This window comes from Scyliorhinus torazame, chromosome 4 (assembly GCF_047496885.1).
Source record: "Scyliorhinus torazame isolate Kashiwa2021f chromosome 4, sScyTor2.1, whole genome shotgun sequence".
NCBI classification, from domain to species: domain Eukaryota; kingdom Metazoa; phylum Chordata; class Chondrichthyes; order Carcharhiniformes; family Scyliorhinidae; genus Scyliorhinus; species Scyliorhinus torazame.
The window spans coordinates 130391641-130419028 of record NC_092710.1 but is presented as its reverse complement, the minus strand read 5'-3'; the positions used below and the strand labels follow the sequence as shown (position 1 = coordinate 130419028).

The 27388-nt window shown below is 47.5% G+C and overlaps 1 protein-coding gene and 1 long non-coding RNA gene across 2 annotated transcripts in view; one reads left to right on the top strand and one right to left on the bottom strand.

Moving 5' to 3' along the window:
* The window catches only part of LOC140410474 (CUB and sushi domain-containing protein 1-like), a 3392839-nt gene that overhangs the window by 342325 nt on the left and 3023126 nt on the right, over positions 1-27388 (top strand). The gene's annotated exons all lie outside the window — the stretch shown is intronic.
* Positions 896-18047, bottom strand: LOC140411639 (uncharacterized). The gene is made up of 2 exons (XR_011940915.1): positions 17861-18047; positions 896-1564 (listed from the first exon to the last, which is right to left on the bottom strand). It is a non-coding gene; the product is annotated as an uncharacterized lncRNA (long non-coding RNA).

The following is a 27388-nucleotide window of genomic DNA, read 5'->3' as shown; positions in this document are numbered from 1 at the left end:
GGGGCGTCTCTTACACGTCGGCCATGGTGAAGGCTGTGGCCAAGGCGGAGGGAAAAGAGTGCCCCCATGGCACAGGCCCGCCCGCGGATCGGTGGGCCCCGATCGCGGGCCAGGCCACCGTGGGGCACCCCCCGGGGCCAGATTGTCCCGTTCCCCCCCCCCCCAGGACCCCAGAGCCCGCCCGCGTCGCCTTGTCCTGCCGGTAAGAGAGGTGGTTTGAGTCTCGTCGGCGGGACAGGCATTCCAGCAGTGGGACTTTGGCCCATCGCGGGCCAGCATCGTCGGAGGGGAGCCCGCCGACCGGCGCGGCGCGATTCCCGCCCCCGCTGAATATCCGGTGCCAGAGAATTCGGCAACCGGCGGGGGCGGGATTCATGCCAGCCCCCGGCGATTCTCCGACCCGGTGGGGGGGTCGGAGAATCCCACCCAGGATGTTGAACAGATACATTCGGCACATTTCAACACTGTCACTGTACCTGGAGCTCCACCATACTATATGTAACAGTGACATTGATACTCTGATAATGGTAGTATGTGCTGCATGCTGCAAAAACATAGCAAGGAAAATTTAAAAAATGTAAAATTTAGTGCCACAAGCCATGATACAGGAGTAGGCAGAGAAGTATAATAACAAAGAGTTCGTGGAAACCACTGTGGAAAGCAGTGCCCATCAGGTTCCATTTCACAATCCCTTCATTGAGGAGGCTGGTTTAGCACAGGGCTAAATAGCTGGCTTTTAAAGCAGGCCATGGCAGGCCAGTAGCTCGGGTTCATTTCCCGTACCAGCCTCCCTGAACAGGCGCCGGAATGTGGTGACTAGGGGATTTTCACATTAACTTCATTTGAAGCCTACTTGTGCCAATAAGCGATTTACATTTTCATTTATCATTGAGGCTTTTGTTGCAATAAATTTATTTTTAATGTAAATGTCTCTTCTTCAATAGCACAGCTAATTTGTAAACTGTTAGGTTAGAAAAGGGCCATTGACTGTGTGGTTCAAGGTGGCTCTTCAGTCAAAAATGATGCTAAAGGTGCTGTGCGTTAAACATGATCAGCAGCCCATTCTTATTCAGCCACGTGTTATAATCCAGAGCGCCCGACTCACTGTGGTCGACCATCAGTAAATCACGAGAATTCTTTGAATCGTATATGTGCCGGGGGGATGAGTGTTTGAAGGAGTGATAACTCTCCATTTTGCCAGATGGCCTGGTTTAGTGATCCTGGCGTATGACAAATCAGTGCCAAGAACAGGCCACAATAAGTCAATCAGAAAAGCTGGCCACTTTGTTGACATGCTGATATGACAGGGCACGTTTTATGGTGACCATCACTGCTTTGCGTCTTCTGAAACTCATTTGCACAGAGAGAAGGCATGTGATTACCATTGTATGCAACTTAAGCTTATTACTCTCCTCCATTCTGCACCTCACGCACACTGTGGTCAGTTTTTCAGTTGATGGCATTAATGACAGTGTCCTTTAAAAAGGCAGGAGGTGTGGCCTGTTTCATTCCGTTTGGCTCTCTTCACTCGGTGCCTTTTGTCAAAGTCAATATTTTCCCGCTTCTGTAGTAGAAAGATACAACACACTCGTTAAGACAGAATAACAAGCTTTATTTTCGAAAACAACTGCATGCAGTAATGGCTGAAACCTGAAGTCAGAGAGCAGTCAACAAAACTGCTGAGTCTTTCACAAGTTTCGTGCTTTCGCGGAAAATTAGCTCAATATTTATACATTATCTTTATCAAGATTATGTGACAACAGTATGGTCAGGAGTTTGATCGGAAATACAAACGGAAGCAAAGACCAGACCATGTTTGGTCATATCACTCATACCATTATTTAGTCCTCGGAGCGAATATTGAAAGGTCGGAACAGACTTGTTTCCTCCTGAACTTATCTTTGTTTTAAATTCCTACGGCCCTGGGTTATGCCGAGTTAGTTTTATCAGGAGTTGCCGAGGTCCAGTGTTTTGGAATGGCTCGACCCTCGCTGATCTTTTCAGACTTCAAGTTATGCAGAGTTGGTCTACGGCCATACTAGTCTGAAATGGTTAGGGCAGCATTCTTTACCTGGGCCTGGTGAGCTGGAATGAGTAGTTTCAGTCTTTCTTATATTGTATCAAACCTTTTGACCAGTCTTCCCATTGACCAGTTTTCCCATCATGCCATTACTTAATTCGTACCATATCACACTTTGATTGAAGGCAGCCTTTCCTATTAGAAAACAGCAGCTCAATTTGCACTGACTATCTGCATGGAAAATATCTTACCAACAACTCTGTGGGAATGTTTGAAAGCAGGCAGGCAGCTATTTGTGTGAAGAATTTGTCCGTCTTCAATCTTGCCTAAATGTATCACTTTAGGTTTCCCCTTCTTTGCTCCCACTGTGTTCACCCTCAAACATGCTTGTTACTTTGTTTCACCCTTTGTCTGTATGCGATTACTGGTTCTTGTTGAGTGCACTCAATAAACCTAGATGGCCCCTCTAACACACTTCACTTATTATTAGTCATTTGCATATGTGGCAGGCTGTGCTTTCATACACAATAACATTTTGCACTTTTCTTCAAGTCTGCCATCTTTTGGGGATTATTTTAAATTCTTCTGCTCCATGACTTTGCATTGACTTCATATATGATGGGGTCAGGGTGGCACCCTGAGCATTGGTGGGTTCCCTCTCTACTCAATTTAGAACACTTTTCTGTGCTCTGCTGATCTTACTGTACATCCTGTTTAATGTCTTCTGATCTCCATCCACCTCAGAAATTGCACACTTTGCATCTGGAATGGCCCACAGTGCTCCATTATGCTGGTTAAGTGGCCGTTTAGATAGTTGAGCACTATTTTTGCATGTGCCTTCTAATTGGTTGCTGAGCTGCACATTGTTTTTAGCCCATGCTTGGAATGAGAGATTTGACTCAACTCAATCACTGATAAATGTAGCAGTTTTCATTATTCAACCCATGGGAGCTGTTTATCACCAGAGATGGGCACAGCATTTTGCATTGGATTCATGTAAATGTGTCCAGCATATTGTAAAACCTGTTACGTCACTTAAGTTATAACTTGGACCATAGAGCTTTTGTTCTGTTTTCCTCAGAATATCTGATGTTGTTATTAATTGGGAGACTCACAGTTTAGTGTGCAATCAGGTTGTTCTTGTTCCACACTCACTTATCCAACTTGGACATAACAGCTGCAGCTCTGCAAGAAGTGTGTTGCCTTCAGAAGCAAGTGACAGGTTGCTGGTGATTGTGGAGCATAGATATGTGAGGCTATCCACAACCTCCAGTGTCACATTGCCAATGCTGATAGATGGTGGCATAGCAATATCCTGGAGCATGATATTTGTCTTCCTGATGCTGATTGGCTAATCAAACACTTTACCGCCGGGTCGGAGAATCGCCGGGGGTCGGCGTGAATCCCGCCCCTGTCGGCCGCTGAATTCTCCGGCACCGGAGATTCAGCAGGGGCGGGAATCGCGCCACGCTGGTCGGCGGGCCCCTCCCGGCGATTCTCCGGCCCACGATGGGCCGAAGTCCTGCTGCTTCTATGCCAGTCCCGCCGATATAAATTGAACCAGGTCCCTTACCAGTGGGACCTGGCGGCGTAGGTGGGCTCCGGGGGAGGGCGCGGGGCGATCTGGCCCTGGGGGGGGGGGGGGGGGGGGGGGAAGGTCGTCCCACCCCCATGGTGGCCTGGCCCGCGATCGGGGCCCACCGATACGCGGGGGTGCCTGTGCCCTGGGGGCACTATTTTCCTACACGCCAACCATCAGCCTCCCCCATGGCCGACGCACAGGTGAACTCCCCCCCCTGCACATGCACGGGGATGACGTCAGCAGCCGCTGACGCTCCCACACATGCGCGAATTCGCGCCGGCCAGCGGAGTCCCTTCGGCCCCGGCTGGCGTGGCACCAAAGGCCTTCCATGCCAGCCGGCGGGGCGTCAACCACTCCAGGGCGGGCCTAGCCCCTAAAGGTGCGGGCCTAGCTCCTAAAGGTGCTGAGGATTCCGCACCTTTGGGGCGGCCCGATGCCGGAGTGGTTCACTCCGTCCCGCCGGAACGCCCCGCCGGGGAGGGGAGAATAACGCCCCAGTTGTGAAAGACTGTGTCCATTTGATGATGAACATGTTCCCCGGTTTGACATTCTAGTGCAGCATTTTCAGTGTAGAGAAACTCTTGGATGAGTACTTGATGCACTTTGTCATGGATCTCAGATGAGCAAGCTGAACACCTTTCAGTCAGTTCTGATATGTAGGTAGACACCCTCTGTGGTAGACCTGAAAACGTATGATAGCAGCAAGTAGAAGAATATGCTGAAAAGTATCGGTGCCAAAACACAACCATTTTTCACCCTACTGTGGACCTCAAAGGATTCCAAAGTTGCCCTGTCATGGCTAACCGTTCCTATTATGTTATTGTGGAATGAGGAGATCACATTGAGTAGCTTAGTTAAATTAGTCTTTTTCGTTAGTATAGATAATATTTAGTCCTTATTTCAACACATAAACATTAGAAAGAAATCGCTTATTACTGTATATGTACCTTGATCCATGAGGGACATCACTTGATGCTATATCACTGTTATAACCTGCCTACTTACCATTGGCTGGGGACTAATGACTAATGACTAATGACTAATGATTATGAGGGGCATAGACAGAGTGGATAGTCAGAGGCTTTTCCCCAGGGTAGAGGGGTCAATTACTAGGGGGCATAGGTTTAAGGTGAGAGGGGCAAAGTTTAGAGTAGATGTACGAGGCAAGTTTTTTACGCAGAGGGTAGTGGGTGCCTGGAACTCACTACCGGAGGAGGTAGTGGAGGCAGGGACGATAGGGACATTTAAGGGGCATCTTGACAAATATATGAATAGGATGGGAATAGAAGGATACGGACCCAGGAAGTGTAGAAGATTGTAGTTTAGTCGGGCAGTATGGTCGGCACGGGCTTGGAGGGCCGAAGGGCCTGTTCCTGTGCTGTACATTTCTTTGTTCTTTGTTCTTTGTATCCCACAATCCTGTGGGAGTATGAGCTTCCCTAATGAGGGGGCGGAGAAACCACTAGTAAACTCCGAGTATAAATAAAGCTGGCCAGTTCAGGAACCAGCAGGAAGGAGTATGTAGCAAGGGAAGTTTCCTCCAAGCTGTCAGAATTCAGCGTGGAAGACGGCATCCTCTTGTGGGGGACGCGTGTGATTGTCCCTAAGGCCAGGAGCTGATACTATCAGACTTGCACAATGGGCATCCAGGCGTGACCAAAATGAAAATGTTGGCCCGGAGTTATGTCTGGTGGCCAGGCCTCGACACCGACATTGAGAAGGTGGCCCAAAACTGCTCCATTTGCCAGGAGCATCAGAAGCTTCCGCCGGCCGCACCCCTACATCACTGGGAATGGCCAGGGCGGCCTTGGGCACGCTTGCATGCAGATTTTGCAGGCCCTTTTCAAGGATCCATGTCCCTTCTACTAATTGACGCCGAGTCCAAATGGCTAGAGGTGCATAAGATGCAGGGGACAACGTCCTGCGCAACAATTGAAAAGATGCGTTTATCGTTTAGTACACATGGCCTCCCCGAGGTGCTGGTCACGGATAACGGCACTCCATTCACGAGTGAGGAGTTTGCGAGGTTCACAAAGATGAACGGCATCCGCCATATCCGCACTGCCCCTTACCACCCAGCTTCAAATGGGTTGGCAGAGCGCGCAGTGCAGACATTCAAAGAGGCCTAAAGAAGCAGTCTTCCAGATCAGTGGACATGAGACTGGCTCGCTTTTTGTTTACGTATAGGACCACCCCCCATTCGGTGACTGGGGTAGCTCCCGCAGAACTCCTAATGGGCCGGAAACTTCGCACCCGTCTTAGTATGGTTTTCCCGGACATTGGCGCAAAAGTACGCCGTACACAAGAACGGCAGGGACAGGGATTTTCTCGACATCGGCCGATTCGGCAGTTTGCGCCCAGTGACCCAGTGTTCGTTCGGAATTTTGCTGGTGGTGCCCAATGGGTTCCTGGTGTAATCTTTCGCCAAACGGGCCCTATATCTACCAAGTGCAAGCTCAGGGTCGTCTCCAGCGAAAACATGTAGACCACGTTCGGTCCAGAAGACCATCCCCTCAAAAGATTCCCCGCCCCGGAGCTCATTTCAACAGCCGCAGAGACCAGAGACAAGGGAAGGTAGTCCTCACAATCTTCCACTGGTGCCTCACTCGAAGCCTGCGCAGGTCGTTAGGGACCGAATGGAGATAGAGACGCTGACATGACGGAGGCAGCAGACTCTGACTCCGAGATGGAGACACAGGATGCATCAGAGGGGGAATCCTCGGGTCACGGGCTGTGGATGTACAACCGTTGCGCCGTTCTTCACGGAAGCGCCGGTCTCCATCTCGTTACACGCCGCCTGATCCAGCGCCGCGGGCAAATGGTGTCCGGCCTGCGGCCAAACGAGTCCGACGCCCTCCTTCGCCAAGGTCTTCGGTGGATTCCTTGGACTTTGTGGGGGAGGGATGTTATAACCTGCCTACTTACCATTGGCTGGGGACTAATGCCTATCCCACAATCCTGTGGGAGTATGAGCTTCCCCAATGAGGGGGAGGAGAAACCACTAGTAAACTCCTAGTATAAATAAAGCTGGCCAGTTCAGGAACCAGCAGGAAGGAGTATGTAGCAAGGGAAGTTACTGCTACTGTTATGTGTATATGTTATAGTAAATAAATGTTATTACTTTGTATCCTTAAAACTCGTGCTGGATTCTTCGTGGCCCTTACAAAAATCACTAATATTGAAAACAATCTTCTGTCTATGAATGTGCAACCAATTCCTCACCTAACCCAAAATTATTTCGCTAATCCCACAGAATTATATCGTTACTGTGGGGCACCTTGTCATGGTGTTGTAAAAATAAAGGAATTCATATGTCATCCCTTCTTCAAATGCTAAACCAAGTTGGTGAGGCATGACCTAGTCCAGAAACCATGTTGAAACCCTTTAATAGTCGATTTTCAGTGTTTCGCTTCTAACCAGCATCATTTTTATTCATGTTTCATAGACCAGATCTGTGTTTTTCTATTCATCCATGGGACTTGGGCATCACTGGCCAGGCCAGCATTTATTGTCCATCGCTATTTGCACCTCAGAAGGTGGCGATATACTGCCGTCTTGACCCACTGCAGTCTACAAGGTGTAGGTACACCGACTGTGCTGTTAGGAAGGGAGTTCAAGGAATTTATCCATCAACTGCGATATATTTCCATGTCAGGATGGTGTGTGGCTTGGAGGGGAACTTCCAGGTAGTGGTATTCCCATGTATCTGCTGCCCTCATCCTTCTAGATGGTAGGGTTCATTGGTTTGGAAGGTGCTGTCAAAGGAATCTTGGTGAGTTTCTGCAATGCATCATGTAGATGGTACACCACTGCTGCATCATTGGTGGAAGAAGTGAATGTTTGTGGATTGCATGCCAGTCAAATGAACTGCTTTTTTCCTGGATGGTGTTGAGCAGCTTGAGTGTTGTTGGAGCTGCACTCATCCAGACAAGTGGTGAGTATTTCATAACACTCCTGACTTGTGCCTTGTAGATGGTGGACGGACTTTGGGGAGTCAGGAGGTGAGATTCGCGCTGCACATCCTAGGGTCCTAAAAGATATAGCTGAGGAAATTGTGGAGGCATTGGTGACGATCTTTCAGGAATCACTGGAGGTAGGAAGGGTTCCAGAGGACTGGAAAGTGGCTAGTGTAACACCACTGTTTAAGAAGGGAGGGAGGCAGAAGACGGGAAATTATAAGCCGTTTAGCCTGATTTTGGTCATTGGTAAGATTTTAGAGTCTGTTATTAAAAATGAGATCGTAAAGTACTTGAAAGTGCATGGTAAAATAGGACTGAGTCAGCACGGCTTTGTCAAAGGGAGGTTGTGTCTGACAAATCTGTTAGAGTTCTTTGAGGAGGTAACAAGGAAGTTAGACAGAGGAGAACCAGTGGACATGATTTATTTAGATTTCCAGAAGGCCTTTGACAAGCTGCCGCATAGGCGACTTAAATAAGTTAAAAGTCCATGGTGTTAAGGGTAAGATCCTGGCATGGATAGAGGATTGGCTGACTGGCAGAAGGCAGAGAGTGGGGATGAAGGGGTCTTTTTCAGGATGGCAGCCGGTGACTAGTGGTGTGCCTCAGGGGTCTGTGCTGGGACCACAACTTTTCACAATATACATTAATGATCTGGAAGAAGGAACTGAAGGCACTGTTGCTACGTTTGCAGATGATATAAAGATCTGTAGAGGGACAGGTAGTATTGAGGAAGCAAGGGGGCTGCAGAAGGATTTGGACAAGCTAGGAGAGTGGGCAATGTGGAAAAGTGTGAGGTTATGCACTTTGGAAGGAGGAATTTAGGCATAGACTATTTTCTAAATGGGGAAATGCTTAGGAAATCAGAAGCACAAAGGGACTTCGGAGTCCTTGTTCTTAAGGTTAACGGGCAGTTTCAGTCGGCAGTTTGCAAGGCAAATGCAATGTTAACATTCATTCAAAAGGGCTAGAATACAAGACCACGGAGGTACTTCTGAGGCTTTATAAGGCTCTGGTCAGACCCCATTTGGAGTATTGTGAGCAGTTTTGGGCACCGTATCTAAGGAAGGTTGTGCTGGCTTTGGAAAGGGTCCAGAGGAGGTTCACAAGAATGATCCCTGGAATTAAGAACTTGTCGTATGAGGAACAGTTGAGGACTCTGGGTCTGTATTCGTTGGAGTTTAGAAGGGTGAGGGGGTATCTTATTGAAACTTACAGGATACTGCGAGGTCTGGATAGAATGGACGTGGAGAGGATGTTTCCACTTGTAGGAGAAACTAGAACCAGAGTACACCATCTCAGACTTAAACAGAGATGAGGAGGAATTTCTTCAGCCAGAGTGTGGTGAATCTGTGGAACTCTTTGCCGCAGAAGGCTGTGGAGGCCAAATCACTGAGTGTTTTTAAGACAGAGATAGATAGGTTCTTGATTAATAAGGGGATCAGGAGTTACGGAGAGAAGGCAGGAGAATTTGGATGAAAAAATATCAGCCATGATTGAATGGCGGAGCAGACTCGATGGGCCGAGAGGCCTAATTGGCTCCTATGTCTTATAGTCTTAGCAGAATTCCAAGCCTCTGACCTGCTCTAGTTGCCATATTTATTTTTATGGCTGGTCCAGTTCAATTTCTGGTCAATGGTAACATTCAAATGTCAGGGCGTTGTGTTATGCTGCTTCGGATAACACAGGCTGCTACTTAATGCAATCTTAACTAAAGGATGCTCCAGACGCTGAAATGAGTTCAACGTGTTTATTGAACGATTAACACAGTTCTCAAATTAGTTTGACTCTCTGCTGATCTAACTGTAGTAACTCAGACTAACTGTACCAGCTTGCTCTAAGCCACGTGCTGGGGTGTGATGCTGCTGATCAACCCTGTCTAACTCTCTAGATGTCTGTCTGTGGAAAGAGGCAGGGTGTGAGTGCCTCATCCCTTTTATAGTGTTTATGTCATGCTCCCTTATGGTGATGCCACCTCTGAGTGTCCTGAATGCCCATTGGTTGTGTCCTATTCTGAGTGTTCATTGGTTGCATGTTTGCATATCATGACAAAGGGGAAATGCTTAGATTCTTTCTTGGTAGAGACAGTCATTGCCTGGCACAGTTATAAGACGTGAATGATACGAGCCACTTATCTTACTGCATATGGGCATGGATAGTCTCTGAAAATCGCGAGTATTATAACCGATGACAATATCTGAAAGTCCAGGCTTCTAAATTTGTTGAAATAGCTCTAAAATGTAATAGCATCTTTTCTTCAACTTGGAACAACCAAGCATTGCAGCAAGCTTTTGGGACTGCACCTGAAACTTTTTACTTCAAATATTGCTATTGCTGTGAGGAATGTATTGCTTTATTGTTATGGTATCCCTGTCTTTGCTTGTTGAAAGCAGTGAAGTAGGATTTTAGCCTTGGATCCACAAAATCAGTAACCGGGCAGGGCTCAAATATTCTAGATTCTAACATAGACACTTTATCAATACGATATATTCTCAAATCAGCACCAGCCATTTGTCTCAATGTTGTTTTCCTGTACCCTCTGAGCTTCAAGTCTGCCCTACATGTTACTCATCCATTTCCACTGTCTGAAAGTTCTTCAAACTCATTAGGATGAGTTAGAATTTATTACTTTCTGATCCTTCAAAGCTATGAAACGCCCTTATTTTAATCATTTAAGTACAATTCACTTGCCTTTAAAATCATAGGTTAACATCAGTTAATCATTCCTTCCTATTTAGTTAATTATCTCCTGTTTATTTTTGACCTTGATGTTGTCCTGAGCTAGGTCCTTAGCATTCACTTTGATTTCTCAGTTCACAAAGAGGACATAGAGACTCATGCAGGCAAGGCTTGAAAGGACACCCTCAACACTTTATGTTGCGTATTTGGGGAGCAAATGCATAAAATGTTTGGATATCAGAATTGGCAGTGTGGCTGATTTTCAACTTGAACCAGGGCATAAAATTGGTATTGGGAATAAGCCTCCACATATGGACACTCAGGTCTGTTAATTTTAGTTTCGGTAATTTCATTGATAAACAACAATTTTATACATGATTGGCATATTAAGAGCCCTCCAAATGTCCTTTATTTTATGAAAAGTTAACTGAGGTAGGGGAGGGAGGTAGCTGGAGGTGGGTTGGTGGGGGGAGGGGGGGGGATCGTGGGGGTGGGGAAGTGGAGTGATGGAGACCGTGGTGCTCAAAACATTTCTGGGAGTGAAAATTTATTCTCAACAGCATTTACATCTTGGGGCAGGGGGCTCCCTGCAGACTTCGAGATGTTACCATCAAGGGTGAATGGTTGTCAGAGCACATTGATTTTCCCTACATTGGCCAATTAATAACAAGAGAGCGGGTTTAGTGAAAGAGACAAGCTGGGTCTTGAAGCTGGAAGAGACGCTCCAGCACTGAAGAAGCAGCAGGCGTCCTTTGCAGGTAAACAAGATGATGGGGGGGGGCACCTTCATTTTGGGGGTTCCCTAGCACCCTCCAACTTTTTTTCAAATTTGATGCAGGAAAGATCTCCTCAGGAGTCTCTTCACTAAAGTGGCCAACCAAGGTGATTGTCTCTGGGATGGTGAAGGGTGTTGGAGACAGCTGTGTCAGGATACCAGCCTCATCATTGGACTCAATCTCCAGGGTGTCCTGGGTCTCGGTTTGATGGCTCGAGTCCATGTCAGTGTCTTTGTCACTGTTCGGTACCTGGGGCTGTGACTGTGGCTGGGGCTGAAGGAGGGAGACACCAGATGAACTCCTGCCCCATCACCAGCAGCTCCTACAAGACACAAGAAAGGATGCATGATTAGACCGCAGGCCGGGGGAGTGAATGGGGGTGGTAGGAGTGTGTAGAGCAGGAGTGAGGGAGCGGTGTGGGTATGGGGGTTGTGTGGGGGTGAGGGAGATGTGAGGATGGTGTTGGGGGGTGGGGTGGGGGGGGGATGGTCACACAAGTGTCATGGGAAACCACACCTCAACAGGGTCTCACTTCCTCACCCGACATCAATCTCCACCCCAGCGACTGCCCTTCCCTCCGGCCTGCTGACCACGTCCAGGGCCCTCTGCTCTGCCATGTTAAGTAGCCGCAGGTCCGGGGTCCCTCTCCAATCCTCTCCCACCCCCGGCGGTTATGGGCAGCCTTCTACTGGGAGGGGGAAAACAGAAAATGCACAGTGTTAGACGGTCTGCAGCATGCAGCCCAGAGGGTGGGTATCTGTCTTCTGTGGCCAGGGCACTGGGCCATGGTGACTGGTATCATTGCCACCATGGCTGGGTGCAATGAAGTTACTGTGAAAATCCCCTAGTCGCCACACTCCGGTGCCTGGTCGGGTACATGGAGGGAGAATTCAGAACATCCAAATCACCGAACAAGCACGTTTTTCAGAACTTGTGGGAGGAAACCAGAGCACCCGGAGGAAACCCACGCAGATACATGGAGAACAGGCAGACTCCACACAGACAGTGACCCAAGCGAGGAATCGAACCTGGAACCCTGGTGCTGTGAAGCAACAATGCTAACCATTGTGCTACCGATTTCTCATTGGAATCGATTGTGTTCCATGTGGTGCTTAACAGTCGTTGAATCGGTTCAGGTGTGGCACCAGTTTTTCTGTGATAGAAGTCCGTGAATCCTGCCGCTGCGTCAATATTTAGAGTGCAATCTTCCCAAAAGGGAACAAAGTCCCCCAGCGAGCGCATTTAGCCGCATATTTCCCAGCATGCACAGTGCCGAGAAACACATGGACTCATAGAATTTACAGAGCAGAACGAGGCCATTCAGCCCATCGAGTCTGCACCAGCCCTTGGACAGAGCACCCTACCCAAGCCCACACCTCCACCCAGTCCCTGTAACCCAGTAACCCCACCCAGCCTTTTTGGACACTAAGGGCACTTTATCAAAGCCAATCCACCTAACCTGCACATCTTTGGACTTTGGGAGGAAACCGGAGCACCCGGTGGAAATTCAAGCAGACACGGGGAAAAGGTGCAGACTTTGCACAGACAGTGACCCAAGCCGGGAATCGCACCTGGGACCCTGGAGCTATGAAGCAACTGTGCTAGCCTCTGTGCTACCTTGCTACATGGCTATTCAATGTGACTCGCTTTAAATAAGGGGCCTGAACGGGGAACACGCGACCGAGGCCGCAATAGCCCTGTCGTCTACAATGGGATGCTACGCTCGCCGGAACTACCCGTTGCAGCGAGAGATCGGGACGCCATTTAAAAATGGCATCCCGATCTCCGAGGCCCACAAATGAATCCCTGAACTGTCCCCGCAGCCCAAATGCAATATGCAGATTTGCCAAAATGTGATCCTTGCAACTTCTCAAGAGATTGAGTTGAATCTCGTGAGGCGTTGCGAGCCAGGTAGATCCCAGAGCGAGGTCTCCCGGCTTTCAATGGCCACGCTTCTCCGCCGCTGCGTGGCCGGAGGATCTTAGTCTCAGGAACAGAGAATTCCGCTTTGAGTTTGTACTTTTTGGAGAAGTGTCACAGACAATCAGCGTCACAGACAATTAGGTGCATGTTGAACAACAGATGTAGACATGGGAAGGAACTGATATGGTATAGGTGGTGGAGGAAGAGATTTACAAGGACAGGATATGTTGACTGAAAGTGCAGCTGCTGAAAGTGAAGGCCAACATATGGTAATCCCAGCAGGCTAAAATTGGAGGGCACAGGGAACAAGCCTCTGAAAGGCATCATTGAGTTAACTTGGCTCATGAACTGAGAGATGACGATAAGAAGGAAATGTGGAATATAACTTGTATGGTAATGTCGATGTTCATTCCCAAGCCGTGAAGTGAGATATTTTTTGCTGTAACTTCTCATAGTATTTGGGTGCAAAATCATGCTGAGTAAATTGTGATTTCTTTTTGTTTTGCTGGGAAAGGGCCTGTCAGCCCATTGATTTGTTTCTGTTTTACAAATTAGACGCATGCCATTGAATCATGTTAAATGACCGTTGCTTGCTGCTGGATCAATTTACACAGGAAAGTCATTAATGGTTATTTCAGAAAAAACAGTGACTACAGTTCTTCAAAATTAGTCCATTGGCTGTGAGGTGCTTTGAGATGTCCTGAGGATATGAAAAGTGGTCTATAAATGCAAATTACTTTTCTTTCTTCCACTGTGTGCATCATCTGTATTTTTATTTTATAGTTTTTCCCTAACAGTCCTTCTTAAATTGATGTAGGATCTCTAAATATTGTTCAACATTTTTGCTATTCAGTATTTATGGCAGTTTCCTACACACAGATTTTTTTTGGGGTGTTTGAAGTAAATTCACGTGCCATATAATCCTCACCTGGTCCATGTTTCTCCAGCAGGTCTGTTACTATGTCAGAAATCTGGTTACCTGTTTCAGTTCCTTCAACATCAAGCTTACAACCTGAAAGTTTATGGAATTGGGTCTCTATTGAGGATGTAAGAGCTCTGGGGAAGTTGCAAAAAGGATCCACAAGGATGATACTAGATCTGACAGGATATGGTCCAGGTACATCAGGAGAGTCCGAATGGGCTGGGAGACTGTTTTTTCTGGAAATGACAGGCTGGCCTATCGAAAACATGCAACTATAAAATTAATTTGATGGGGTAGTTGCAGAGAAAATGTTTCCAGTTGTGTGTGTGGCGTGGGTGGGGGTTTAAAGGACATGTATATAAGATAATCAGTAACAGAACCAATACAGAATTCAAAAGCAGCTCCTTTACCACAGAGCAGTTAGAATGTCAAACTTGCTCCCATCAAGAGTGGAATGTTAGGTAAGCATATGAGGGAAAAATGAACAGAGGATATGCTGGGAGGGTTACATGAAAAGAGATAGGTGGAGATGGGTGGAGCATTATCACTGGCATAGACCATTTGGACTGAATGGCCTGTATTGTGTTGTCGATTCGATTCAGCTACTCTATAGTCTTGGCTAGCAATGGGACCTTTGGGTCCCGCTGCTGCCAATGGGGTTTCCTGTTGTTAGCATCCTCCTCCACCAGGGAACCTGCGACAGGGGGTTGCCTTCGGTGGGACCAAAAGATCCCGCCCATGGGAACGGCTGGAAAATCCCACCCTATGGATTTTTCCGAATATAATAATTGAGTTTGGGTTCCGCACACAAACGTAATTTTGTTGAAATCCCAGCAGCGCATATACATTTCTTGAGCTCTCGGTGACTGCTCCATCAGCCAGCATCACCCACTGGAGAGCAGAAATTTAGCATTTACTGATTTTAATATTTCTGCACTGCAGAGATTTAGACCCATCACAATGTGTTATCCTGTTCCCCAAATGCTATCTAAAAAATTACCACTAAAAGTTGGAGGTGCTGCCTTTTTTTTTGAGTTTGCAGCCTGTGGTCAATGAAAGTTGCATTACTCACGAAAGAATTCGACTTGGGTGTGGTTAATGTCATCTTTGAGTGCCTGAAGTGAGAAAGTGTTCCACTGCCCATTAATAACATCTCTCATCTTGGCAAGAATTTGTCAAGAAAATGAAAAACAATAAAGTACAAGTAAACCAAAGGAGAAGAAAATGGTCTGGCTGTATTTTCAGGCAATTTTATCTGTTGCTTGTTCTACATATTGATGTGCAATGCAGTCTTGCCCATACTTTGGAACATGGAGATGTACCTGAGGTAAATATTCTGCTCTCCATGTGCACATAGGGACATGTGCAAGAATGGGACCAAAATGAGCTTTGGACTGCATCAAGCTCAAAGCAATATAATTGAATATGTTTCAGCACTGAAGGAAAATGAGCGTCAAACTTTTCAGTTCAGTAAAATGACTGCTAAAATGTTAGGTGGAATTCAATGCGTCCTTCAACGCTGCAGCAACACTCCCTTGCTGGGAACGGGCAGGGAGGCAGGGCTGGAAGTTTGCCATTTATTGGAGTGCCAATAAATGGCAAACACCCCCCCCCCCTCCCCCGCCCCTAACACCTCAACAGCAATAGGGAAAGGCTGGGAAAGGTTGTGGCCAGCCTTCCTGCCCCAAGCCAATCAAGGCCCTTAAGTGGCTACATAAGGGCTTCAGCCTGGAGCTGCCAATATTCTACCACTGGTCTTGTAGCCGGGCTATCAGGTATACTTTGGCAGGCCTGTCTGTGGCATTGTGGGGGCTGCCCTCCTGCTTGGGCATCCCATGCCCAATGGAGGGACCTAGTGGCAGCAAGGACCACTCCTGTGGAAAAACCTACTGCTGCCCTTTACACCAACTACCTATCCACCCAAACCCTTTCCGGGCTGATTGGCCACCTGCAGTACTAGAGTGGTCACCTCTCCTAGTGGCAATGCTAGCACAAAAAAGCTGCCGATCGGCAATTAGCCAGCTGCTCTAGAGACGGGACATCAGTCATGTAGGGTTAGGATTAGAACCCAACATGCAATTAGGTGCCTCATGGGTATCTAATGCCAGCCTCATGGGTATCTAATGCCATCACAGCTTCCAAAAATGGCTACAATGGGGTCACCATTAAATCCATCCTGCTGTGCGCAGAGACCTCAGAATAACATTATTCATTTGGTCAAAACTATAATTAAAAATGAATCAGCATTAAAGGTATGAGTATTGCATTTATGTCTGGTGTATTTAAATTGACATGCTTAATGTAATGGATAATAGTAATGTGAATTTCAATCAAAATAATTGGTATTGACTGGTGTTACTGCTGAGTGAGCAGTCTTGCACTCACTGCGTTCAGAAGCTGATACCCCTTTCTCATTGAGAAGGATTATTGATGAACAAAGCAGTATTTGTTCAAGACCTTTCATTTTTTACATCATTTACAGATAACAAAATATTGTGGATATATAAAATCATTACAGTGCCCACAAATTGTTTTTGAAACACATTATATGTCTTGACATGCAAAACAAATTTGATAAATCTTTTCGTTCAAATTAAGTTATTGTTTTCATCCTTCAGCTGCCTGGCGGAGGTCAATCATATAATTAAGACTCAGAAGAATGGGTTGTTGGACATGCACACATGGAGTGCATGCGAGGCAATACTAGATAGCCCACCTGTTGTGTTTAGTCAATATATCTCTGACCTGGTTGAGAAAAGATGGGCGTATTTAACTGCAGTCATAAAGGTCAGTGAGATCCGAAAGTATAAATCACTTTCAAGCTTGGGTAATAAATAATGCTTTTGCATATGTCACTCCTGCCAAATACCAGATCACATTCAATAGAAAAGTGATTAAACAAACCCTTCTTTGTTTTAAATTTCAATCAATCTCACAATTTGTAAGCCAAAATGTGCGTTTTGATATCCCGCAAAGTGAAATTAGCCTGCGGGACTTCATTTTGCCTCGTCTGATGCTTCCAGATCATTGGAACATAGGAACAGGAATAAGCCATTCAACCCATCATGCCTGCTCCAACATTCAATACGATCATGGCTGATTGGACACTTTCATGCCTCTACACCAACTATCCCCATAACACTGTACATTATTGTTAATCATAAACCTATCGAACGCTGCTTTAAACATTCACAGTGAGAAGTCTTACAACACCAGGTTAAAGTCCAATAGGTTTGTTTTGAATCAAGAACTTGAGGAAGAGGAAGGAGCTGCGCTCCGAAAACTAGTCATTCGAAACAAATCTGTTGGACTTTAACCTGGTGTTGTAAGACTTCTTACTGTGCTCACCCCAGTCCAATGCCAGCATCTCCACATCATGGTTAAACATTCACAATGACTGAGTTTCCACATCCCTCTTGGATTGGGAATTCCAGAAATTCACAACTCTCTGTGCAAAGAGATTTCTCATCATTTTGCTCCTAAATGGTATCCCTCTTATTTTTGACTTGTGACCCCTGGTTCTAGACTCCCCAACCAAGGGAAACATCTTAGTTGCATCTACCTGCACATTCCTTTATTTTGTAGTTTTCAATGAGATCACCTCTCATTCTTCGAAACTCTCGAGAATACAGGACCAGTTTACCCAATATCTCTTCATAAGACAGTCCCACCATCCCCGGAACAAGTCTGGTGAACCTTTGCTGCACTCCCTCTGTGGCAATAATATCCTTTCTGAGCTCAGAGGACGAAAACTGAACACAGTACTCCAGGTGCGATCTAACCAAGCTTCTATACAATTGAAGCAAGGCCTCACTACTCATGTACTCAAATCCTCTTACAATAAAGGCTAATGTTCCATTGGCTTTTGGAATAGCTTGCTGCACATGCATGCTAGCCTTTAAATCATAATCACAATTATTAGAAGTGCTGTCAGGAATCAGGCAGAGAAACACGCAAAAAAGTAAGTTCCTGCCCAATATAATGTCAGAGAAAGAGCTTTACCTCAGTTCCTGACCACTGATTTCACTTAGCTGAGGGCTGCTGTGACGGGATCAGCAGTCCAATGCAGGTTTGTTATTCAGTTAACTGTTCATGCCACACGGGCTCCATCGAAATCAGGCCTGAGGCACAATATCAGAGACATTTCTGGCTCCACCATTCAGGTGCGAGTATGTGCCACCGCCCCACTGTGTTCTGTGAAATGGGCATGCCCAAATTTCTACCAAGTGAGCCAAGCAGTCCAGTGGGAGGTGCAGAAACTTTGAGATTCAGCTTCCCAAACTGGCTCAGCTCCATTTCTTTTGAAATCCATTTATTTCACACTTTTTAAACAAAAGTTATATTAACATAGGATTCTGCAGTGCCACGAAAGTGTGATTTCATCTTGCAGCTTCCTGGAAATTAAAGTTCCGCTGAGACAGTTTTAAGGATGGAAAAAAGATGCTCCTTCAGAGGCAAGGGATGAAAATTGTGGGCTAACTTATATCACGGCTGTGCATTTACTTATTGTCATCAGGTGTGATAACGACAGTGACTTGGGGTAAAGTGCACTCAGTTTCTTGGGAATAACCTGAATAAGAAAAATATAGATGTGTAAAAAGAGTTTGAATGCAAGATTAATCATCCTTTGCATTTTCCTCCCATTTTTAGTACTACTCTCCGACAAAAATGATTGTGTTAAAATTTTCCAGTGATGAAATTATGTAGCAATAAGCAGCGACAGGGGCACACTAAAAAATGACTGCTTTCGAGCTGATGTCACATTTGAGCTGACGTTACTGAGTTTGACCATGTCAGTACAGAACTGAGAGAAGTGAACATAAGGACAAATAAGAATGTTGGTGCAATGGTCATGATTAGATTACATTTAAGACAAGAACTCCCATTTATACAACACCTTGCCATGTCCTCAAAATGTTCCAAATAATTTTCAAATGTTATTTTTTACGAGGGAAAATTGAAGTGAGGGAAATCAAAAAGGTTGAGGAGATGCAATACTCACAGCAGCTTCCGCCTCAGACACCAATTGTGTCCTGCAGAGCAGCAGTGCTCCAGGAGGCTCAGACTCAACCTGGAGCTTGTGACTGAGGTGAACCGAGATCCTCTGAATGTGGTCGTAAACCATCTGCAATGCACGACTGGCTGCAGTTGAGGTTAACACTGGCCTCCACTATTACATTCCCCGATAACTCTCAAATCTGCCCCATTGTCCTGCACTATTGTGTTAAGCAGATACCTGAAATAACATCCTGCCATTTATCCTGTTACATGCAATTTAATGATAAATCGCAAAAGACCAGTCACAACTGTCTGAGTATTGGGTGAAGAGGGGCCTTATCGTTCTGTTCTTCAAGTGAATTTAGTAATTGGATACTATCCTTTCTTTTTGACGGAACTGGTGGTTGTGATCCGAGTTGAATTTTCCCGATGTATTCTATGAGCACGATTTTACTAAATGGGAACAAGTCCCATAGCGAGTGCCTTTAGCCGTGTGGTTCCTGGTACTCGCAGCGCCGAGAAACACAAGGCTATAAAATGCAACTCGCGTTTGATAAGGGGCTTCAACAGGAACAAAGGGCCCAGACTACACATAGCCCCATTTTGTACACTGAGAAGATCCGCTTACTATTTTAAAATGGCATCCTCATCTCTGAGACACCTGAAGTGACCCCTGACCCTCCCCAAGCCCCTACGCACTATGGGGGGGGGGGGGGGGTACCCAGCCCCCCTTGCACCCCTCTCAACACCCAAACAGGATGCCCCCGAGCCAACCTGGCACCCTATCAGTGCCCTTGTGAGCTGTCATCCAGGTGGCACCACCAGGTGCCAGACTGCCCAAAGGACATGCACCTGGGAACCTCCAATTCCTTGGGAGCCCCCCATGAGTCCCATTAAGTCTGGTCCTCATTTGTGGAGATCAGTACTGAACAGCACTCACCCGAGTTCTCCGAGCCGAAGGAGATTGATCCCATTCGTCAGGTAACTCGGAAATCTGCATATTAACTTGAGATTAGCTGTCTCGCTTTAGTATACAGATTTGCTAAAAAGTAATCCCCCCACCATGATATGGTGTTAGACCTCAGAGACATTACGAGCCAGATAGATCTCAGCAGCGGAGTCTCCCGGCTTTTATCCACCATGCTGTGCGCCGGCGAGCTGCATTTTGAGTGCAGTGTAGCCCTTTGATTGCACCCATTGTTTGGTTTTTGGAAAACAATGACTCTTGCATTTATTTAGTACCTTTCTTAACCGCCAGACTTCTAAGAGCTTTACAATCACTGAAGTACTTCCAAAGTGGAGTCAATGTTGCAGAAGGCCTTCCTTGGGGGTCCATGACTGTCCAAAATTTACAAAAAAGAATAAAACATAAAACATCTCTCAAGCCCTTACAACTCATCCTCTCACACAATGGGGTGGATTCTCCGTCAGCTGGACCCTCGGATTTCCCGACGGCGTGGGGTGCCCAATGGGAAACCCCATTGGCCCGCTGCCGGGACGGAGGAACACGCTGCCGGCAGGGGCGCGCCGCATCAGAAAATGGGTGCGAAATATCTTCACCTCATCCATACCAACTCATGCCATCTTTTGCCTCCTTATAACCTGTACCCACCCTCACTGCTCCTCTATCCTCCATGTCAACCTCTGCTCCTGTGCATCCCTTGACTCCCTCATTGCCACTCAAATGCTCATTTGCAACACCCTAAGACCCTTTGAAGCCTCTACACTAGCCTGTGCTTATGTATACATCCTCAGGGCTCTTTGTAGCCCCGATGCCAACTAAGTACTCGCAGATGACAATTTATACCTCCCGCCACCCCCACAACAACCACCTTTTGTCCTTACACCTACTATGCCAACTCACCTGGTCTCCTCAATGGGCCTCAAGGCGCATGCAGAAATCAGATTTTAAAAATACATTGAGTTAAAGTTCTTTTTAAAAAAAATATTCTTATTAAGGTATTTGAAATTTTTATAATAATAACATAGACAATGACATCAACATGGTATAATAAACATCCCCCCCCCCCCCCAATCAGAATATTCACACACCCCAACCATACAACAACAATTCAGCCCTCCCCCTCCCCCCCATCCCACTTGGAATTCTGCTTCTGCTGACATTTTAATTTTCCCCGAGAAAGTCGCCGAACGGCTGTCACCTCCAGGCGAACCCGACCATTGACCCTCTTATGGCGAACTTTATTGTCTCGAGACTGAGGAACCCAGCCATATCACTAACCCAGGTCTCTCCACCTGGGGGCTTTGAGTCCCTCCACATGAACAAGATCCATCTCCGGGCTACCAGGGAGGCAAAGGCCAAGACGTCAGCCTCTTTCGCCCCCTGAACTCCCGGCTCTTCCGACACTCCAAAGATCGCCACCTCTGGACTCGGCACCACCCGTGTTTTTAGCACCATGGACATTGCCTTAGCAAAACCCTGCCAAAACCCTCAAAGCTTCAGGCATGACCAAAACATGTGGACATGATTTGCTGGGTTTCCCGCGCACCTTGCACACCTATCTTCTACCCCAAAAAACCTGCTCATCCTAGCCGCTGTCATGTGTGCCCGGTGGACTACCTTAAATTGTATCAGGCTGAGCCTGGCACATGATGAGGATGTATTAACCCTGCTAAGGGCATCAGCTCATAGACCCGCCTCTATCTCTCCTCCTAGCTCATCCTCCCACTTGTCCTTAAGCCCCTCCACCGGAGTTTCCCCCGCCTCCGAAAGCTCCTGGTAAAAATCTGATACCTTCCCCTCTCCCAACCAGGTACTGGAGACTACTCTGCCCTGTATCACCCGTGGTGGCAGCAGCGGAAAGGCCGGCACCTGTTTTCTCAGGACGTCTCGCACCTGCAAATACATGAACCCGATCCCTGCTGGCAATTCAAATTTATCCTCCAAGGCTTTCAAGCTGGGGAAGCTCCCATCTATAAATAGATCCCCCATCCTTCTAATTCCTGCCCTTTGCCATCTCCGGAACCCACCATCCAGCCTACCCGGTACAAACCTATGATTATTATAAATCGGGGTCCAAACCGATGCTCCCTCCACTCTCTTGTAACTCCTCCATTGACCCCAGATTCACAGAGCCGCCACCACCACCGGACTTGTGGAGTATCGGGCCGGCGAGAATGGAAGAGATGCCATTATCAGTGCTCCCAAACTTGTGTCTTTGCATGACGCCGCCTCCATCCGCTCCCACACCGACCCCGACCACACTACCCACTTCATAATCATGGCTATATTAGCCATCCAGTAGCAATTGCAGAAGTTCGGCAGCGCCAACCCACCCTTCTCCCGACTGCGCTCCAGTAACACTTTCTTCATCCCCGGGGTTTTACCTGCCCACACAAAGCCCGAAATAACCTTGATAAAGACCTTTGTGATGAAGATGGGGAGGCACTGACAGACAAACAGAAATCTGAGGAGGACCGTCATTTTCACGGTCTGTACCCTCCCCGCCATTGACAGCGGGAGCATGTCCCATCTCTTAAAGTCCCCTTCCATTTGTTCTACCAACCAGGATAGGTTTAACTTCTGCAGTGCCTCCCATTCCCTGGCCACCTGGATTCACAGATATCGAAAGCTCTTCCCTACCATTCTAAGCAACAGCTCTCCCAGTCTCTTCTCCTGTCCTCTTGCCTGGATCGCAAACATCTTGCTTTTCCCCATGTTCAATTTATACCCCGAAAAATTGCCAAATTCCCCCAAGATTTGCATTACTTCCCCCATCCCCTCCAACGGGTCTGAAATATACAAGAGCAGGTCATCTGCGTAAAGCGAGACACGGTGCTCCACCTTCCCCCGAACCAGCCCTTTCCAGTTCCTAGAGGCTCATAACGCCATTGCCAATGGCTCTATGGCCAGAGCAAACAGTAACAGGGAGAGGGCCTTGCCTCATCCCTCGGTGTAATTTAAAATACCCCGACCTCAGCCGGTTCGTACACACACTCGCTACTGGTGCCTGATAGGGCAACCGCACCCAGTCAATAAAGGCCTCACCAAACCCAAACCTTCCTAGCACCTCCCACAGGTAATTCCACTCCACCCGATCAAAAGCCTTCTCCGCATCCATCGCTACCACCACCTCCACCCCCTCTCCTTCTGAGGGTATCATAATAACATTTAGATGTCTTCGAACATTGGCCTTGAGTTGTCTTCCCTTTAAAAATCCCGTCTGGCCTTCCCCGATCATCCCCAGGACACAGTCTCTATCCTTATGGCCAGTATCTTAGCCAGCAGTTTGGCGTCCACATTCAGTAGAGAAATCGGCCTGTATGACCCGCATTGCTCCGGATCCTTCTCCCGTATCAGGATCAATGAAATCAAGGCCTGCGACATTGTTGGGGGGAGGACTCCCTTCTCTCTTGCTTCATTAAATGTCCTCACGAGCAGTGGGCTCAATATCTCTGAAAACTTCTTAGAGAATTCCACCGGGTAGCCGTCAGGCCCCAGGGCCTTGCCCAACTGCTTGCCCTCCAGCCCCTTGATTATTTTCTCAATCTCAATTGGAGCTCCCAGCCCTTCCACCAGATCCTCATCTACCCTCGGAAACCTCAACTGATTCAAAAACTGCCTCAACCCCTCCACCCCAGCCGGGGGTTCTGACTTTTATATTTACTATAGAAGGCCTTCTATTTACTATAGAAGGCCTTAAACACCTCATTCACCTCCGCTGGGTCCAGGACAGTATTCCCGCCTCTACTCTTTACTTTACCTATCTCCCTGGCCGCCTCCCTTTTCCTGAGCTGGTGTGCCAACATTCTGCTTGCCTTTTCCCTGCAAGACAAAGTTACCTTCAGCCATCCAAACAGCCCCTTGTAGCACTACTTATATTGATACAACCCAGCACAACAAATCACCGCCACAGTACTTCTCCAAGGCTTCAATGTCCTTTAATTCGCCTCCAGCCTCTTTTCTTTAATAAAGGTCCATACTTCGTCTGGTGTTTCAAAGTAGAAGTCCCAAAACTCATGTGTGACCCACAGACGGGCTGGGTACATCATCCCAAACTTCACACCCTTCTTAAAGAGGGCTGTTTTGCCTGATTAAACCCAGCCTCTTGGCCAAATCCGCACCCAGGTCCTGATAAATGCGCAGCTCACAGTTCTCCCATTTGCTGCTCCATTCCTTCTTGGCCCACCGCAGGACGTATTCATTGTCCAGGAAACGGTGAAAGCGTACCACCATGACCCTCAGCGGCTCATTCACTCGGGGCTTCTTCACGAGTGCTCTGTGCAAAATATCCACTTCCAGGGGTCGAGAGAACGCCTCAGCCCCCATCAACTTCTCAAGCATGTCCGTCACATAAGTCCTCGCATCCGATCCCTCATTACCTTCAGGGAGGCCGACAATTCTAAGATTCTGCCTCCTGGACCTGTTCTCCAGGTCCTCCAGCTTCTCCTGCAGTCTCTTTTGGTGGTCGTTCACCATCTGCACCTTGGTCTCCAGCACGTATTCCTCATGCTCGGACACCTTTTTCTCCACCTCCTGGATCGCTCTCCCTTGGGTCTCTTGATTCTGCACAACTTGATCAATCTGAGCCTTAATCGGGTCCAGAATGTCCTTCTTCAGCTTGGCGAAGCAAGGTTCGAAAAAATTCACCAGCTGCTCCGTCGACCACTGTGCCATCTCCCCGCGGCCCTGCTTCTCTGCCATGCTGTCCCGCGTTACCAGCTCTGCTCGCGTCTTCCTTATAGGATTTTGTCTTCTCACACGGCCACTTCTGGTCCAATTCTCCATACACCGGAGGGGGATTTCTCCTTACTGTCTCACTCTTCACCGATTTATCCTATAAAATCCGGAAAAAACCAGGGGAAAAAGGTCCAAAAGTTGGTCACACGCGGGAGCAATCAAATGTGCGACCTACTCCTCCATGGCTGCCACCGTAAGTCCATTGAGTTAAAGTTCTAAGTGTCAATTGAATACTACACTACATTGAAAAAATACACATTTACTACATTTACATCACATCAATCACAAAAAGCCTTATAACAAACATTTAAGTGCCCAATCCCTTAGAACAACAAGCATAGGAATTCATAGTCCCACTTCAAAGGGTCTCTGATCACTTGGGGCTGTTCATCAAACTGTAATGCCAAGCATCCTACTGTGACAATGGATGTTGTGAAATCAAGCATGGAGCATTAATCCGGTAATGGAACCCCTCAGTCCTATGTCATAAAGTGAAGTAGCAAGATTTTTCCAACCACTCCAAATGTTTTTTCATAAGTTTAAAGGGATGTTTTTAATGCCTTGAAAGTTCCCTTTGACGGATGCTCTTGACATTTTAAATGGCTGATTTTGCCAGGTCTGTTAACAGTCCTAATGAGTTTGACAGTTAATGAACATGTGTACTTTTTGCACACATTCATGCCTACTTTTAACAATTCCAAAGGGCACTTCACCTCCACCAAAGGGCAGCTTGCCTCCAACAAGGATGTCCTGGTGCCAGATCCAGAAGCATTCCTTCCCTTTTCAACAGCGTATCCTGACTATCCAAACAAATCTACAAAGTTCAGACCTGCTCCTACCAGGTCCAACCTGATCACTTTGGGTTTCACATTCCAGGGCTACCAAAATCCCACTTGAATGGAGGGAGCTGATGATTTAAATGTCTAGCTGCCCCCATAAAACATGCATGTGTGAAATGCTGTTGCCAAAACACGCAATTACAATGCACATCCCGGGCGTCATTCTCCGACCACCCAGCGGGTCGGAGAATGGCCGTTGGCCTCCGTGAATCCTGCCCCCGCCGGTTGCCGAAGTCTCCGGTACCGGAGATTGGGCGGGGGCGGGAATCGGGCCGCGCCGGTTGGCAGGCCCCCCCGCTCGATTCTCCCGCCGAGAAATTGCCTGTCCCGCCGGCGTAAATTAAAGTAGCTATTTACCGGCGGGACAAGGCAGCATGGGCGGGCTCCGGGGTCCTGGGGGGGGCGCGGGGCGACCTGGCCCCGGGGGGTGCCCCCATGGTGGCCTGGCCCGCGATCGGGGCCCACCGATCCGCGGGTGGGCCTGTGCCGTGGGGGCACTCTTTCCCTTCCGCCTCCGCCACGGTCTCCACCATGGCGGAGGCGGAAGAGACTCTCCCCACTGCGCATGCACGGGAAACTGTCAGCGGCCGCTGACGCTCCCGCACATGCGCCGCCCCGACATGTCATTTCCGCGCCAGCTGGCAGGGCAACAAACGCCGTTTCCGCCAGCTGGCGGGGTGGAAATCCCTCCAGCGTCGGCCTAGCCCCTCAATGTTGGGGCTCGGCCCCCAAGGATGCGGAGCATTCCGCACCTTTGGGGCGGCGCGATGCCTGTCTGATTGGCGCCGTTTTGGGCGCCAGTCAGCGGACATCGCGCCGTTGGGGGAGAATTTCGCCCCCCACCCGGATTCCAACCCTCACAAAAATGGGAGAAAAGCAAATTATTGCGGATGCTGGAATCTGAAACAAAAACAGAAAATACTGGACAATATCAGCAGGTCTGACAGCATCTATGGAGAGAGAAGGGAGCTTGCATTTTGTGTCTGAGTGCCCCTTTGTAAATTGTTGTGTTCAGGGTTGGGACTGATGTTTGGCCATTTCTGATGTTTTCGTCACAAAGGAAATCCTCCCTGTAGTGGTGAAAATCTGGACCAGAGACTGCTAAATGGCAGGATGCTGAATGTGTCCTTTAACACTGCCAGCAAATGTATGCCAGTATTTACCCAATTCTCTTTGGGACGTTACTGTTGTCGCAGTTCCAGCACCTTTCAGGTAGTGTGTTCCAGATGTGAACTATTTTCAGCATTCAAAAATCTCAAGCCCCTTCCTGCTTCAGTAAGAGTGAATTAATGTTATTCAGTTGAACACTGCTTGGCTGTACATAGCTAATGTGCTTTGCTGCTGCATTCACCTTTGTGTACAGCTAACATCTTATTGGTTGGGGATGTGCCCTACTTCTAAATGCTCCACTAGTTGAGGGCGCAGTACTTCTTAGATGGATTATTGAACAATTTAACATTTCTAAATGATTAAATGGCTCAGTAAACTGCTTGCAAGATCATTTTCGCAGGTGCATTGTCATTGGTTGCTGCCCTCTGATCATCATTTTTTAAAAAGCGCATTCTCACAAATGAAACAATTTATAGTCACACAGCCTAATGCAGTTAACGTTTCATTTCAATGTCAGCTGCGGCCATGTGTGTGTAACTGCCTTCTTTCTGAATCAGTGTGTTGCGGGTTCAAGGCCCACTCCAGAGAGGTGAGTGCACAATCCGGCTGACACTCCAGTGTATTACTGAGGGAATTCCGCACTGTTTGTGGTGTAGTTGAAACCATGTATGCCCTGTTAGGTGAGCATAAAAGATCCCATGGCAATGTTTGAGGAAAAGTAGGTTTCCTAGCCAATATTTATTCTTCAGTCAACATCACCGATAAAGGAAGTTTAATTGCTCGTTTATCATATTGCAGTTTATGCGACCTTGCTGTGTTGAATTTCCATGCATTCCAACAGTACCTCATTAGTTGTAAAATACTGTCAACTGTATCAAGGAT